Genomic DNA, 14,703 nt, shown 5'->3' on the forward strand with positions numbered 1-14,703 from the left:
AAAGTTGTAGCAAAGAAGCGATACAAGGAAGTGCAACTTGAGTTTGAATCTCGACAAAAGATACCTAGAATGGTTAATCAAAGTGCACCTATGTTGCGTCAACTTGTGTAATCTTATACTCCCACTGTCTTTGACATGTTTCAAGAACAATGAGACCTCCAATTTTCTGTGAAGTTAGTTGAACGTGATGAGAAAGAACCATTGTTTGTATACATGGCCCATATGATAGATAAAGAGGGGAAATGGAGAATTGAGTTTAATCCTGACACGTGTGAAATTTGTTGCACTTGTCGAAAGTTTGAGACCACAGGGATATTGTGTTGTCATGCATTAAAAGTATATGAGTCCAAAGATGTAAGAATTATGCCTGAGCAATACATTCTCAAGAGGTGGACCAAAGAAGCAAGGAATGATGTCATACATGGTGTTAGAGGAAATGAGATACAAGCAGATCCTAGACTTGACATCACACAAAGGTATAGACAGCTAATGATCAAGATGGTAAGATTGGCCATAAAGGCAGCTAAGACTTCGGAAGGATTTACTCATGTTCAGAGATGTATCATTGAGTTAGAAAATGATATACCTGATGATAATGAAAATGATACTTTTGAACCAGTTATAGAGTCACAAAATATGCCAAAGGGATTCAAAAAAAGAGATGAAAAATCAAGAAAGAGACGTTGGAAAGGATGGGAAGAGAAGAATTTACAAAAAAGAAGAAGAGTTGTATCAAAGGTATTGAAATTTAATTAATATATAACACCAAAAGAAGTTATTATTTATTTTGTATTTATTTCTTATAGGACTCTCAACAGGCTTCATCATCAAAAAGAAGAAGAGAAGCTGATCAAATGGAAGGTACACAAATTCAAGTCTCAATACAACCTGCACAAACACAAGCATCAGCCCAAGTTGCTCCAGCACAGAATATTTTTGTACCATTACATCACAACCATTGTTATTTACAAGCTTGTTGATGGCACAAGGCAATGAAGTTCCTTCACTTGAAGCCATAGATTTTATATCAAACTACTCATAAGGTAATGAATAAAAAAATAGATGCACACAATTTATATCAAAATAACATTTTATTCATTTCAATAATGTCATATACAATTTGTAGCAATAGCCTCTTAGGCACACAATTTATAGCATTTACATACTCAAGACTGAACCATTTAGGTCAATCTAAGAAAATTTAGATCTAAAATGACACTTTTACATCATTTAATGCAATCACTGAATTTTACAACTATATTCTCTATTCTTTTCAGCATACTATGTACATCAATTTAGACACAAACATGTTTAGTATTCTGCGAACTGCATGTTGCACTTCAAGCATTGAGAACATCCTTTGTTCTTAAACTAGACACTAATAAATTATATATTCTTTGTCCTTTTCAGCACATTGATTTTGCAAGCTGGACATCTTTTGGACCTTTTGTAAAGCAATTCTGAAACAACTGTGGATATTTTTTGTGAACAATTCTGGAACATCTGGAACAATTTAGCACATTAATTTTGCAAGCTGGACATCTTTTGGACCTTTTGTAAAGCAATTCTGCCAAACATTGTCAACACAGAAGTAGTAGATTGAAATAGAATCAAAGCTTTCAGTCATCATATAAGAATAAATTCTTTAATCTCCATTTTGGATTATGTGTTTCAACATATAATTTTTATATTAGAGAATAGTGACATGTGAAAGTCAAGTATGGCAATTGAAAATGAAACTACATGGCACATCCTTAAGTAATGTGGTTGAATTGTTGCATGCAATTTTCAAGTTATCAAACATTACATTAACATTACATCATTAGCTCTCTGAAAGGGGGAACTGCCCATGTCATATATTAGGAAATGTGATGATAAAATCATAAAAATTGAATCAAAGTATTTTAAATTAAAAATCCTTTCCAATCAGATGCTTGAGACATGTTCTTTACCTTGCTTATCTTGCATTGTACATATTTTGATAACTTGCCTATCTTGCCTCACCTAGATTATTAATTAATTCTTTAGCTAGTTAGATGTCAGAAGTGGATACCTTCAATAGAACTAACCAAGATACAAAAAAAGTTGAAACCAAATTAAAAGGTACGTACTCTTTTGAGGAGCCTAGCCTCTCAAATCTCAACTATATTTTCCATTTTATGAAAAGTAATACAAGCTTTGCAAGTTCTAAAAAGACATATCCTACATAGGACATGAACTAGGGCAAGCGTGGAACATGTATAACCAAATGCAAAACAATCCCTCAAGTCAAATAGTAAAGAAAAATAGGATACTCACTACATACGGAATAGGTGCATCCAAAAACTCCAACATATCATTAGGTAAAGCCTGGCAGGTCAAGCACGTATCAAATGCCAAGAGATAGGTATCAAGAATAGTGCTATGAATAAATAACTATTTGCTTTGAGGATGGAAAGAGAAAGAAATCAAACTGGCATCAGTAGGCTTTGCCACAGGTAGGGGTGAATTAGAGAATAATTGATAAGTCTAAAACATATAAGATACCCTGGTGATCATCAAAGAAAACTAAAAAGTTATAAATAAATAAATATATCTATAGGGAGAGGCAATAACTTGAAAGTACCCAAGTAATTGGTGGCAAGTGTCATCTCAATTTTCTCTTCGGGTACCTCCAAGTTTTGAGAGAATATTCCAGCATTGTTTTTGTTAAACATATTCTCTCTTTTAGAATGATTTCTTTTTTTAAAAAAAAAACAGAGAGAAGGTGAGATTAATCAAATTATTTCATACCTGTGTATCACAAATTTACTTACATGTGGATATTGAGGGGAAGCTATAGAGCCAAAAACTCAGAACAAAATCTATGTACAAAAGCAAAAGAATTGAGATCAATTTCCAACACTACAACCTTAGTGTTTGGACTTTCTTTCAAGATGTTTTGTCTCACTTCTCTTGCCTTCTTCAACTCCCTTGCACCATTCACTACTCTCACTCCTCTCACTTCTCTATATCCTTATGTTTATAAAAACTCAAATAGAAAATAGAAATTTAATTTTCCATATACTGCAACAGAAAAACACTAGCATCTAAAGAGGAAATTAGAAAAATCATGTGATACCTGCAGATCTGATGCTTCTGTGCAACGTCCAAGCACAGCCACACCGATGAGGCTTAAACGTCTAACCAAATCCAATATCTCCAAGCGCCAGACCTGTTAAACCAAATCTGATGAGATGAGCCAATCAGCTAATAAAGAAGAAAAAGAGATGAGCTAAAGAAATCACCGAAGAGATGAGCCAAATATTAGGAAACTCATGAACACCGACTGAACAAGTTTTGCGAAGTGGAGAAGGGAACGCTAGTATCCTCGGGAGCCTTCAACTGATAAGGTGAAAATATAGTTAATAAATCAACGGTTAAGATTAAAATATAATGAATGGTCAAGATTGTTTGTTTCTTTATTTAAACGGTGCGTTAGAGATGAGCTCCATATATTCATCCCACCGCTTAGCACCGAAACTGATTTCTTTACAGGTTATGTTTACAAAAAGACGTGCACACTTCATGCTTTCCTCGCACATTCACCAGAAGCCTCCAAACTTTCACAACTGCCACCCACCCACCTTTTTTCTCTCAAGCTGTATATATGTCTGTTGTTAACAATTTGGAGTTACCTCAGATTTTGAGCGTGATTTAAATGAATATATTGCATGTTATAATAATAATAATTTAATTTAATTAAATGATTATAAAATTTGTTTATTATATAATACTCAAAAAGTACCTATTCTCAAATTTTTAGAAATGATCGTGATTTTGGACTTTTGAAATGAACTATATTTTAATAATTTTTAAGTAGAGATAAAATTGAATAGTGATAATTAAAATACTCCTTTTATTTTTATTTGTAAGAGAAAAAACTGTATCACACAGTTTAATAAAATTAATTAACTATATTAATTATATTTAAAAATAAATAATTTGACTAAAATTTCCTTTATTAATTATTTTTTATAATTGTGAATAATGAAATTATGAATATTAATCTAAAAAATTTATAATAAATGTGTATTAAAAAATGTAACTTTGTTTATATAAAAAAGCAAACTAAAAATGAAAATTTTTTCCATAAATAAAAAGAGAGAGTACTAATTAAGAGCTTGAGCTACCATTCGAATCTAAATCCGAGTTACATCACATCTTATTTCAAAATTAATTTAATTATTAGTTATTTCATTTTATTATATATTAATTAGTAGTTTGGCAAATATATATATATATATATATATATATAAATTAGTAGAGTAAGCCTTTCACGTTTATACCCTCTCGTCCCCTCTCGTCAGTCTCGTTCCATATTTAACCAAGCCTACCACTTCTCAGATTGCGGTACCTGGTTCGAGAATGGAGGCGCAAGATGAAGACGTGAGGGTTGACAGGCAACTTATGGGAATTTGTGGTAAGAGCCACGAGAGAAGTCGAGACTACAAAGACCCACCTCCAGCACCGTTTTTTGAGCCTCATGAGTTATCATCGTGGTCATTCTACCAAGCAGGCACAGCAGAGTTTGTGGCCACATTCTTGTTCCTTTACATCTCTGTTTTAACCGTCATGGGCGTGGCCATCTCTCCCTCCAAGTGTTCCTCTGTGGGTGTCCAAGGCATCGCCTGGGCATTCGGTGGCATGATCTTCGTTCTCGTGTGCTGCACTGCTGGCATCTGAGGTAATAAATCGAACATCAACTGTTTGATGAAATGAATCTTGTACATTTATTGCATGAATATACTTGTTGGGGCATTTGACGCAGGGGGTCACATTAACCCAGCCGTGACGTTTGGGATGTTGTTGGCAAGAAACGTGTCACTGGCTAGGGCAGTGTTGTACATGACAATGCAATGCCTGGGAGCTATATGTGGTGTTGCGGTTGTGAAAGGGTTTAAAGCAGGCCAGTACGAGATGGCCCAAGGGGGTGCCAACAATCTTAGAGACGGATGCTCCATAATCAGTAGCCCTGGTGCAGAAATTGTTGGAACGTTTCTGCTTGTCTATACTGTCTTCTCCGGCAATGATGCCAAACGAAAAGCTCGAGACTCTCATGTCCCTGTAAGCAAGATCTTATCTCATTATAAAATGTATAAAGTTTTTCTTGTGATCCCAAAAACTTACGTGCCAGGAATGAAGCCATGAGTTTTGTATGGATGATGAATAGGTGTTGGCACTACTCAGTAACAAATGCAGAGGGGGGCAAGGGGGGGTCCCCCCCCCCCCCAAAATCCAATGATCCTTCGTATTTTCTTTGCAAAAAATGTGAAAATTAATTTTTGCTCCCCCAATATTTTTTATGGCTTTAGATTCCCCTCCCCCCCAAATGTTGGCAAGTCTGGATTCGTCTGGCACCGCTGGCTATTGGGTTTACCCTGCAATTCGTATCACAGGGACTCGGATCTACCCTGCAAGAAGTCTCGGTGCGGCAGTCCTTTACAACAAGGATCAAGTTTGGGACGACCATGTGAGTCATCACCCTCTTTTCTTCGATCATTATATTATTCAACTTCTTCTACTGGATAATGCATACAATGGATTTGCGTAATATACTCTTTCATTCAATCGCAATTATTTCATCTGTCAACTTTTTGTCTGCAGTGCATCTTCCGGGTGGGACCCTTTCTTGGGCCAGGACTTGCAGCTTTGTATCATGAGATTGTCGTAACGGCATGGAATTCCCCCCCCCCCACCCTCAAAAGGCAAATTATGAGTTACCTGCTATGTCTTGAATTTGTAATTTCATTATCCTCCTCAAAGACATAATTAGGTAATCAAACGCATGCACTAAAATTTAAATCGTCCTTTTCTCTCTCCCCTCTCTCTCCAATTCTGTATAGTTTATCAATTAGTCTGTTTTGAATTTTACTTGTTAAAATTTACTTATTACAATTTTTTGGTACAGTACCTATCACAATTTAAAAAGATGAAAAAAGACAAGAGAAGGTTAAAAAGAAAAAAGAAATAATTGGGGAACCTGTGACCAGGCTTCGGGTATTGCATCTTTTTTTCAAATAATAAAAATGAATAACGCGGCCTGATTCTATTTTTTGGACTTTGAGATTGGGCCTATTACTCTAAAATTGGACTGCTAAAATGTGCAGTAGGCCTAATTGTTGTCCCTGAAGTGTTTAAAAAAGAATAAATCAACAATCTTGTTAATAAAATTGTTCAATAACAAAATGTTCGTGGGTAGCAAGGAATCTTATATATTTAACAATTATGAAAAAGTTTATGATGTTCACAAAGTCCCGCTGTCAGGCCTAACAGTTGAATTATCGGGTAGCTTAAGCGTCTAATTTATCCCACACATGTTGATTAAATTGTCAAACAAGCAAGATATATTTATACATATCCACACAACCCCCCCCCCCCAAAAAAAATAGTATAAACAGTATATCCGACAGTTCTTAAGAAACCTTCCACGGTTCCACCTAATATATTTTTTCCCCAGTCTTTCAAATATCTATTACTTGCATCATGGGGTCACAGAGTTGGTATTCTTGTCTCTTCTTTTTCTATGGGAGATGGAAAAAACAGTATAGTTGAAATAACAAAAAAAAAAAATCTTGTCAAAAGTCCTAATCAGCCACGACAATTATTCTTTAATTTTATACAAGGTTACGGTCCGATCCTTAATATAAAACATCTTTTCAATTCACTAATCCTAATATCATTAATTTTAAATGATTATTTTTTATCTGAATCTTTGTTATTTTAAAAAAATGAAATTTAATATGTCAGCATTTTAAAAAAAATTAATATTTAAAAGTTAAATGAAGGAATTTTTTGTGAATGAAACTAAAGGCAATATTAAAATTAAAGGACTAAAAAGATATTTTATAAAATTAAAAGATTGAAGTGAAACATGTATAAAATTAAAAGATTAAATATGTATTTTAGCCTATAATAATTAATCCCAACTGTGCCTTACGTTTATCTGGTCTCTTGTAGTAATTTCATGGTCATAAAACATTATTGTCAAATTTCAAAATTTTTAACCTTTTTCTTTCTTGACAGATAAATTCCCAATTATTATTTTTTTTATGGAAAAATATAGAAAGTACCTCGCCCGTCATCACTTCTGCTCGGCTCTGAATTTTATCAGTCCAAAATTATTTGGCTTAAGCCAGCTGCATTTTGGTTGAACTCTGATTATTTGATAATAGTAGGAAGACATAATTTAATTATTTTTTATATTGATATTGATATATTGACTATGTTAAATAAGTGATATTGATAATATTTAGATAGATCGAATACACCATGTTATTTATAGTATGTTTAATTAAAATATTTTAAGTAATATAAATAAAAATCTTGTATGACATTTTTTGAATTAATTTAATTTTAATAACAAAATGCACATTTAATTATTTACCTTTTTTTTTTATTATCGTTAATGTTATAATCAATTTACATTTTATATTATCTAAATGTCATATTTTTATCATGTGATGCATTCAATCTATTTAAGTATTTCTCTTATACATTTGCGAAACTCCCTCCATTTCAAAATAATGGTTTGCTTTAGAATTTTGATTGAGCATTAAATGTTTCCATTACATTTAATTTTAGCTCGTGAGTAATTAAAAAAAATGATGGTTGAGGTTCAAGTTTTATAATATATATATATATATATAACTTGATAATTCTATATATATATATATATATATATATAATCATTTTAGTAAAATATCATTGGATTTTGTAACAAGTGAGATGATTTATTTAATAGTTTTTCTTAATATGTAGATACAAGCTTAAACCACAATTATTTTAAAGCAGATTGAGTATTTTAAATTCCAGTCCTCTTTCAATTTATAAATAAAAAGAATTGCACTAATTGACCTCTTGACTCACGTGCATTTTAAAGGGAGACAACCCTCACGAGGGGAGCCTCTTCCGTTTTTTTTCCTAGTTTTCTCTTTACTTTTCTAATACTCACAATTCATATTTTTTATTAAATAATTTTTTAATTATATAATTAATAAGGGGTGAGGATGGAGAAGTGAAGAGAAAAGGAAGAAAAAGAAAAGGACAAGCTCCTTGTACCCCAACCCATAGCCATTTCATGTAAGTGTGGGGTATTGGGGCTAGTGTGGGACAGCGTGCGTGCAGGCGAGCGGCCGAAAAAAAAAAAAAAAACTAGTGCCTTTTCTTCTTACAAGTACATTTGTGAGTAAAGTCGCAACAAGACTGTCCCATTTTCATGTATATGTATAATTCTAATTTCTTATTTATTCATCAAGTAAATAAATATAAAATGCAAATTATATTGATTTATAAAAATATTTTTATTATGCATGCAAGATGAATATTATTTTTTATTGATAAAAAAGAGCAAAATTTAATACTGATCAAGTATATGTTAGGTTTTTTATTAGATTTTTCAAAAAAAATTCTTGAATAAATTTTTATTACAAAAATTGAGTAATTAATTTAATAAATTTATTTTTATTATTTAATTTGCATATCTTATTGATTAGTCTTGGTTTCAGTACATCAAGCATGTGGTTTTTTTTTTAGTGTTTCTATCACATGCATAAATTAAATATGACTTAGTTTTAATTTTTTTAAAAAATATGATATAATTTTAAATTATTCTTATAATTTTTTTCATTTTGTAAAAAAATTTTATTCTAAAAATTTAAAAAGTTAAAGAATAAATTATTAATATATAAAATAATTTTTATTTAAACTATTTGGCCCTCCCACCTTACCTATCTTGGTTCAAACCCTTGTACTGCATTGCAATAACAACCAACCATTAGGGGTGTTCAGTCTGGACCCGTCTTGATTGGCCTGATATCGTCCCGATCATATCGGACGGATCTTGTCCCGACCCGAAAATAATCGGGACGGGAGTTTACGAGACTGGACAGGAAAGAGGTTTGGGACGGGACAGGACACGGGAACACCATTGGGACATCCTGTCCCGTCCTGAATATTATATATATTATTTTTTATTTTAAATATATTAATTATATTAATATAATTTATACTTATATTAAGTATATCAATTATACTTTTAATACTTGCAATTCTTATTTAAAACTAAAGTTTTTTTATATTGATAATTTTAATGGCATTGAGTAAACATGACGATATCTTTCTTTTTAATTATATTAATATAATTTATTTTTATATCTATCTATTTAATAACTTTTATTTATAACATATTTTTTGTTTATTTTTAGAAGAGTAATTAGCTTAGTATATCTTCACTAAAGTAGAAGAACAATGATTTGATGTTGTATTTGACTTGCCTGTTGTTGCTAATCTTATAGCATAAAGATCACTTGTATTTGTTATTATAATATATAGTTGTGATTAATATAATTCAATAATTAATTTTAAATTATTGTTATATGTGCTTGTATTGTTTTGATTTTAAACTTAATAAATTATATGATTTAAAATTTTAATGAATGTTATTATCCAAATCTTTTTTCGACATTATTTCATTTATCGGGACAGCGGGACGTTCCGATCTTGTCCCGATCCCATCCCGACTCTTAACGAGATGGGACGACTTTCAGGACGGGATGGGACACGGGACCAAAATTTAGTCCCGATCTTTTTTTCAAGAAAGTGTCCCAGTCCCGTCTCGTGAACACCCTTACCAACCATCTTTCGGTTTTTTTTTTTTTTAAGAACCTGCCCATGTATAGTCAAGTTAGATTTTAATGAAGTTGAACAAATTTTACGAAATTGGCCAATAAAAGGGAAAAATGTTACGTACGAAAGTTCTGTTATTTACGTACAAAAGTTGAACACGTTTTACATACAAAAAAAATTTCTTGTTATAAATTTCATTTTACAGTGTATTTGAACAAATTGTTTGAAACCCTCAATTGCATGTTAGAATAACATCATAAGTCATCAATTTTAGAGGCTAAAATCATGATTTTATAAAAATATATCTAAACATCTATTATAAATATCAAAATCAATTATGAACTCAAAATTAAATTTATAAAATATATTTTATATGATTTTTGGATAAATTTTTAAGGAGGTATAATTGAAGAGTTGGATTAAAAAGCAAGTATGATAGCTTATGAAATAATCATAATTTTTAATTCATAATTGATTTTAGTGTGTATAAAAATGTTTAGGTATATTTAAGGAAACTAGAATTTTTGGTTCGTAATTGATTTTAACATATGTTTGGATTTAAAAAAAAATCATGATTTTAAATTTGTAATTGATTTTGACATGTTGTAAAGTGTTTAGATATATTCTTGGGCAATTATAATTTTACCTAATTTTCAGTTATGCTTAAAATTAATATTATTAATTAATTATACTATAAAATGTAATTAATTATATTCAAAATCAATTATATTAATCAGTTTTTTCATAATCAATTTTTTTAGACAAATATCCAAACAGCCCAAAAATGCTGGTATCTTCCCTGCATCTCGGCCTCACATCCATGAAAAAAATAAATAAATAACTTAATTATTTCATTTTCATTTTTTGTGCTAGCCTAGCCTTTTTACTGAGATTAGAGAGACAAATAAAAATTTCATCAGAGGGAGGGGAAAATAAAAATAAGAATAAAACTGGATAACAGGAAATCAAAATGACTAAAGGAGAGATTGATTCTCTAGTGAAGGGATAAACATTTTCTTTGTTTTTTTTTAGCAAAACAAACCAATTTTATTAATCACCAATCAAAAAAGTTACACAAACGAATTCAAAAATAATAGAACGAAAAGAAAATAAAGCCTACCATACAACCTATAGAAAATAAAGCAGAAAACAAAAGCCTATAATATAACCTAAAGAAATAAAGACAGAAAGCAATAGCCAACAATACAAAAGACACAAGTTACATCAAACCCAACCAATACCCATCTTCTTGTCTGCTTCCATGTTCTTTCCACTCAAGTCTTGCAACAGAATAGAACATAGAGAGGATGGTGGCTTCAATAGCCATCCTTGCGGTACCATGCCTCTCATCACCATAGCTGCAATGCAATTAGTAGCTCTATTGCCCTTACATGACACCAAGGACAAAGGCCAGTTGCTATCAAACTTCTTCCTATCCAAACACATCAGCAGTAGATCCAAACACCCCCATTCACAACCTTTCACATAAGACTTATTCACTCTTTGATAAAGCTCCTAGCAATCAATTTCTATCACAACCTTACCATTACAAAAAATATCCTTCAACTTTAATGCTTCAATAAGAGCCAAACATTTTGTCATAAAAGCAGAATTGGCCTTCACCAATGATCTAGCACCTCCTAAAAACTAACCCTCCACCTACAAAACCAATAGCAGTATTATTGTTGATAGTAGAAAAAGCACTATCAATATTAATTTTAACTATACCAGCATTAGGTTTCTGCCAACTTACAATCCTATCAAAATCTTTGAAAGAATTTTGCACCTTCTTCCACAATTTAAGGCTGCTCCAAAACTCATTAATCAACCCTAAAGCCTTAACCAAGCATATCTCTGTACTCACCTACACATGCTCAAACACAAAATCATATCTAGCCTTCCTGATCATCCAGTAAATAGTAGCAAAACAAGCAACTGCATAATCATCCTTCTCAAACTTTCCAAATAATCATTCCTCCATCAGTCTTCCAATACTACTAAATCTAAATCCAATAAATTTAATTGCTGAGGGGGAACGAAACCAACAATATTTCATCCATGGACAAAAGAAAAGAACATGTTCAATTGTTTCCTTATGACAATTACAAATCCTACATACAGGACTTGTTGAACATTTCTTTTTAAATAAAGCCTCACACGTGGCCACAGCTCTACTAACAACCCGCTAAAGAAAATGCCCCACTTAAGGAGGCACTTTAATCTTCCAAAAACCATCTCATAATCTCTTAGAAGATTTGTATGAATCACTAGAATCCTTAGAACAGCTACTGCTCAAAGTCTCCTTAGCTACTCAATAACCCAGCTTGATAGAATAATTTCCATTTTTACTCTTCAACCAAACCATATTGTCATCACCCTCCCTAATAGGTATTCTTACTAATTTGATCATATCCATCTCCATCTCACTAACTAAACCATCAATCTTCTTAAAATCCCATACTCCTTCTTTAATAATATCACTAACTTTCAAGGCCTTCATATCATCAGTTAATGTTCTTTCCTCCAGCCTTAACCCAGAAGCCATAGGGATCTATTTATCCTAAAAAATACTGACCTTCTCCCCCTTATTAATTCTCTAACATAAATCCTTCTCAATCAAATCTCTCCCTTCCAAAATACTAAACCAACCCCAAGATGCTTTCCCCCTTTTCTTACTTGAAGAAAATTGCATTTAGGAAAATACAATTCCTTAAAATTCTACACCATAGGTCATCAAGATTTTAAAGGAGTCTCTAAGCTAATTTTGCCAAAAGAGCCTTATTAAACAATTCAAAATCTCTAAACTCCATGCCACCTTCCCTTTTGGCTCCACACAACCCTTTCCAAGCCTTCCAATCAATCCTCCCCTTATGATCTTTCTACCCTCACCAAAAATTTGAAATCATACTATCTAATTCCATGCACACTATTTTTAGAAATTTGAAGCAAGCTATGGGATATATGAGAATAGCATTTGCTACAGCCTTCACTAACACCTCCCTACCAGCAAAAGATAAAGTTTTCTGCTCCAACCTTTCAATTTCAATCCAAGTTTATTCTTAACAAAGGCCAAAGCTCTAGCTTTTGATCTACCCCATATCATAGGTAAACCAAGATACTTTTCAGGATCATCACAAGCAGGAATACCCAAAATCCTAAAATATCCCTTTTTCATATCCTCATTAGCATTAATAGAGAAAAAATGCCTAATTTATCAAGATTAACATACTGACTTGACACCTTACAATATGCATCCAAAACTTGGTTTACAATTCTACAATTCTTCTTAGTAGCATTGACAAAAAGCAATGCATCATCAGCAAAAAAATAATGAGATAACATTAGATAGCCATGAGTTAATTTAATACACTTTAGCTTCCCCTCCTCTACATGACAATTAATCATAACAGAAAGAACATCCATTGCCATAATAAAAAAGATAAGGAGATAATGAATCACCTTGCTTTATACCTTTCCCCATCTCCAAAGTGGCAATCTTCTTACCTGCAATAACCAGATTAAGGCTCACTAACCTAACACACTCTATTATCCAATGAATCCACAGCTCGTTAAATCCCATTCTCTTCATTACTTCCTCAATAAAGCACCATGCAAGCCTATCATAAGCCTTATTGATGTCAATCTTTATTGCCATATCCACTTTCTTACTCTTCTTCTTATTTTTCAAATAGTGGAAAGCTTTATGAGCAATAATAATGTTATCTTGAATAAGCCTATTTGCAACAAAAGCCCTCTAATTACAAGATATTACTCTGGCTAATAAATCCTTCATTCTATTGGACAAAACTTTCAAAACAATTTTGTACACAAAATTACATAAACTAATAGGTCTAAATTGACCTACACTTTTAGCTTTTCCAACTTTTGGGATCAAAACAACATTTGTATCATTGACAACCCTCAAACTAGTTTCTTTAGAAAAAAAATCCTATACCATTAACACTACTTCATCACTAACCTCACCCCATGCAGATTGATAAAAAGAGCTAGAAAAACCATCAGGTTTAAGTGCCTTTGATCCACCAAGTTGAAAAGTAGCACATTTTATTTCTTCAACTGAAACATTTTCCTCAAGTTGCATATTATCAACATCTATCACCACTTTCTTTATAAACTTCAGTACATTATTCATGCATGCCACACCTCCAGATATAAATAATCTACTATAAAAGTCAATAAAAGGATCACTAATTTGGCTCTCTTCCTTTAACCAACTTCCATCCTTATCCTTCAGTCTCACCACCTTATTTCTTACCCTTCTCTGAACAATGCTAGCATGAAAAAACTTTATATTTTTATCCCCTGCCTTCAACCAGCTTACACGAGACCTTTGCCACTAATACTTCTCTTCATGGTCCTAAGCTTCTTCAATTTGTCTGACTAACTCTTCAGTTTCACACCTCTTTTCATCAGTCAACCTACCTCTTATACATTCTTCAAGCTTTTGAGTTAATTTATTAATTATTGATCTAATATTAGGAAAATTATGCTTTGCCCATTCTATCAACACCCTCTTACAATTATTTAAACGCCAGGTCAATTCCCCAACTTTATTAACATTTCACCCTACCCCTGCTTTCCACCCTTTTCTAACTATTTGAAGAAATTCCTCATGCTCAACCTAAAAAGCTTTAAATCTAAACATTTTTAGCACTTTAGCATGAATATATTCACAGTCAACAAGTAGCAAATGATGATTAGATGCCACAAGCTCCAAATGCACCATTGTAGCATTTTGAAAATTCTCTCTAAAAGCCACATTAGCTACAACTCTATTCAATCTTTGCTTAACATGGTCAGATCTCATTCTACCATTACACCAAGTAAAATCAGCCCCGATACCTAAATTTTCAAAATTAGTCAAGGTGTCATTAAAATCCCCAACGCATAACCACGGACCCCTTATACCATAGCTTAACCTTCTCATCTTCCTCCAAACTTACTCCTTATCCTCTACTCTAGGTGCCCCATATACAAAATTATCATTTTCAAGCACCTGTATAGTATTAGAAACCATACTAATATGTATGATATTCT

The 14,703-nt window shown here is 32.2% G+C and overlaps 1 long non-coding RNA gene and 1 pseudogene across 1 annotated transcript; one reads left to right on the plus strand and one right to left on the minus strand.

Annotated features, from left to right (window-relative positions):
- Nucleotides 1-1,072: 1,072 nt before the first annotated feature.
- LOC129288405 (uncharacterized) lies at nt 1,073-3,393 on the minus strand. The gene is made up of 4 exons (XR_008587995.1): nt 3,267-3,393; nt 3,101-3,193; nt 2,299-2,349; nt 1,073-1,503 (listed from the first exon to the last, which is right to left on the minus strand). It is a non-coding gene; the product is annotated as an uncharacterized LOC129288405 (long non-coding RNA).
- A 993-nt stretch (nt 3,394-4,386) lies between these two features.
- Nucleotides 4,387-5,771, plus strand: LOC129288404 (aquaporin PIP1-2-like; annotated as a pseudogene).
- The last annotated feature ends 8,932 nt before the right edge of the window (nt 5,772-14,703 follow it).

Source organism: Prosopis cineraria, unplaced genomic scaffold, assembly GCF_029017545.1.
Source record: "Prosopis cineraria cultivar Desert tree isolate PC_DT_omini unplaced genomic scaffold, ASM2901754v1 PC12, whole genome shotgun sequence".
NCBI lineage: Eukaryota > Viridiplantae > Streptophyta > Magnoliopsida > Fabales > Fabaceae > Prosopis > Prosopis cineraria.